Below are 3,959 nucleotides of genomic sequence, written 5' to 3'. Positions count from 1 at the left end.
AGATGAAATCATGACCCTTGGCCACCAAAAAATGGTCACACACTCTAATATTTGGTTGGACCTCCTTTACCTTTGATTGCATTCATACGCATTCACTGTGGCATTGTTTCTATAAGCTTCTGCAATGTCACAAGATTATTTTAATCCACTGCTGCTGGATTCATTTTTTAATAAGATCTTGCAGCAGCATTGGTGATGATAGAGTCTGACCACTGCACAAAGCGTCTCTTCTCCAGCACATCCCAAAGATTCTCAATGAGGTTAAATGTACATTCTGTAGGAACTGAGAGGGAGCATGTGCCCGACTGCGGGAGCTCCGCGAAAGAACCTGACTGAATTAGCTAGCCAGTTAGCTTACCTGTTCAGGAGAAAAGTAGCAGCTCTGGGTCGGTCTTGTAGTCTTTTGAGCTCTAAGTCTCCAACTTCCAAACTCACTGCCAATATTCACTCTTGTTAAATTCCTGCTTTGGTCACTGAGCTTTTTTGAGACATGCTGAAGCTTGAGCTGTTTAGCAGCTGAGGTTTAACTGAACCAGCTCTGCTATCTCTTTTGCAGTGCTGCACAGGTAGGTGCTGGCAACTTCGGAGGGTGGAGTTAGTGTTTGGGAATGAGCAGCAGGCGCAGTCAGAGGACAAAACAAACACAAAACTCATTACATATTGGTCCTTTAAGATCTGGACTCTGTGGTGAAAAATCCATGGTGAAAATGATGTCATGTTCCCTGAACCTGAACTCTTTCACAATTCCAGCTCCATGAATCCTGACATCGTCATTTTGGAATATGGCCGTGCCATCAGAGAAGAAAAAATCCATTGATGGAATAACCTGGTCTATATTCAGTATATTCAGGTAGTCAGCTGACCTCATTATTTCAGCACAAAATGTTGCTGAACCTAAACCTGCAGACCAACTGCAGCATCAACCAACCTCACATCATTTACTTACTTAAATCCAGGTGGAGACTTTCTTTTTGGCCAGGCAGTGTATTAACCTAGTCATTCTAGTCACACCGTGCAGCTTGATTTAAGGATTGTCGTTGTGTCTTTGCTATTGTAACGATGGGAAAAGTACACAAAAGGCTTGTACTAATTCCCTTAATTAATCATAGGTGTGTTTTTGGGCGTAAAATGTGAGTCCCTTTCCATTTCCTTTAAGAGCCAGGTGTGCTCTGACTTTGCTGTATTGCTATTTTACCGGCGCAGCTACCAGAACATGCCCAATGCTGGGTGGGTACAATAGATGCGCTCTTTCCCCTCATTACCCCTAGGGTGATGTCGATCAGCACAAGGCATCTGTGAGCTGATGTATCAGAACCAGCAATGCTGCATCAGCAGCAGTTTGAAAAGAGGCGGTGGCGGTGATTGGGTGGGACCATCGGCAACATTGAGAGAAAAATAGGAAAAAAATAGATAGATAGGGCCCTTAGTCATGACTTCTGGGATTAAAACGGAAAACTGATGACCCAGATTTGACAGGGAATAACTGAGAATTGGGTGACACACTAACATAGTCATTCTTACCACCAACAGCAGGGCTACAGCTGGAAATTTAATAATCTGGATTGGCAAAGCCTCAAACTGAAAGATGAGTTCCTATGGCTGCATCCATACTACACTGGAAATTAGTGCGTGTTTGTGAATGTAATACCTGATGTGCATTCTTTCCACTCGGCAGCTCTCTCTGTCTGTCACTTTGACTCCACTTCACTCCCTGTCGTTCTCTACAGAGGCCGAAACCAGGTCAACACAACTCATCTCACCCACAGCTCAGAGGCACAGCCAATGTTTCGGCATCGGAGAAAAGACAAGGCAGGTTTTGCAGGTTTTGGTGAGGCGAGGGAAGGATTTGGGTCAGCGGGGGCGACCTGTGCCGGCTGAAAAGGGCTCGGTCTGTGCTGTTCAGGCCATGTGGTTTGCAGTTTATTCGTTTATTCATTTGGCCTCCTCTCCCTTTTTTTTTTCGTAAAAGTGCACAGGTTTAAGGACGAGTCTGGAACGGCCTGGAAAAGCCCAGCTGTACTGTAGCACCCGGATAAGGGAAGAGAAGCGGAGGAGAGAGAAAGAGAAAGAGATGGCGAGAGGCCGGACAGCTGGAAACATGCGAAGCCCCTGATCCTTTCCCAGAATGCTGAAAAATGATGGCCTCTCAGCACAAGGCAGTAGCAGCCCTGTTCAGCCGAGATGACGAGATGACAGTTTCCTCGAATTAATACTGGGGCTGCTTCTTGGTAAAACATGGAATAAATCTTTTCAATGAGAAAGAAACAAAATATAACAAAAAAAAAACTAAAATTTTAGTAATCTTTAGGCAAGTTGTCAACCATGCATCTTGCAGCTTGATTTAAGGTGTGCCTGTGTGTCGTTGCTATCGTAAAAACGTGAAAAGTACACCTTGTGTGGCTCAAAACACACAAAAGGTTTGTACTAATTTACATATTTAATCATGACTCTCTGACTTTGAAAGATTGCTATTTTAAAGGTGCAGCTATCTGGACGTGTTGAACATTTCTCAGAAGAGGAAAACTGACCTACACAATTATACTGTGGAAGTGTGTGACCAGGTGTCACACCTGCCCGCACTGCACCTTTAAGATCCACCTCTCCTGAGTATTGAGGCTGACTCCTCCCCTCCCACACACCTGTGGGAGATTACACATCTACAGGACTATGTAAATTGGTGCCTTTCACCACTATACCCACTGCATTCCAGATTGCAGAGGCTTTGTTCACTCATGTTTTCAGAAATTTTGACATTGAGGACATTGTATCTGATCAGGGACCTCAGTTCACTTCTTCAGTTTGCAAGGCCTTTATGTCAGTCTCACGTCAGGCTGTCACCCCAAAGCTAATGGACAAGTGGAAAGGCTCAATCAGGAAATAGGTCGTTTGCTACATCATTACTGTCATGACCAACAGGGGGAGTGGTCACGCTTTCTGCCGTGAGCTGAATACTCTCAGAACTCTCTACGTAGCTCATCTACAGGTTTAAGTCCTTTCCAGTGTGTTCTAGGTTACCAACCACCATTGTTCCCTTGGAATGCAGAGAGGACGGACACTCCCGCTGTTGACGAATGGTTCACACACAGTGAAAGGGCTTGGGAACAGACACACACGCGTCTGGGTTTGGCTGTCAGACGACAAAAAGCACAGGCGGATCGACATAGAGGGGAAACCCCTTTATTTAACCCAGGTGACAAAGTTTGGCTTTCCACAAGAGACCTCAAGTTGTGCCTGCCCTGTTGTAAACTCAGTCCACGGTTTGTTGGACCCTTCAAAATACTGCAAAGAATTAACAATGTGGCTTATAAATTGCTTTTGCCCTGTAACTACAGAGTCTCACCCAGTTTTCATGTGTCTCTCCTCAGGCCGGTTATTCCTGGTCCACTGGATGATGCCTCCCCTCTCTTGTCACCACCTCCTGCTCTGGACATTGACGGCAGTCCTGCCTACAAAGTCACCACCATCGTGGATTCACGTCGGAGACGGGGGCGCATCCAATATCTAGTGGACTGGGAGGGGTACAGTCCCGAGGAGAGGAGTTGGGTGTCTACATCGGACATACTGGATCCCTCTCTCATTACGGATTTCCACTCCCGCAGGCCGGACCGTCCTGCACCCAGACCTCGGGGCCGACCCCCCAGCCAGACTCTTGGCACTCCTGGAGTAGCGCTTAGGGGAGGGGGTTATGTCACACCTGCCCGCACTCCACCTCTCCTGAGTATTGAGGCTGATTCCTCCCCTCCCACACACCTGTGGGAGATTACACATCTACAGGACTATATATACTGAGACTCATGCACTGGCAAGTTGCGAGATATTGCCACATTGTGTCTTATCGAGCGATATTGTTGTTACTGTTTTCCTGTTTTTTTTATCTTTTGCTTATCCTTGACTACGATTTTTGCCTAGCGTGTACTTTCTGTTTTTTTGGACTTTTTTTGGACTCAAGATAACAATGA

The sequence above is a fragment of the Astyanax mexicanus genome, chromosome 16 (assembly GCF_023375975.1).
Source record: "Astyanax mexicanus isolate ESR-SI-001 chromosome 16, AstMex3_surface, whole genome shotgun sequence".
NCBI classification, from domain to species: domain Eukaryota; kingdom Metazoa; phylum Chordata; class Actinopteri; order Characiformes; family Acestrorhamphidae; genus Astyanax; species Astyanax mexicanus.
Note: the sequence above shows the minus strand (reverse complement) of the source record.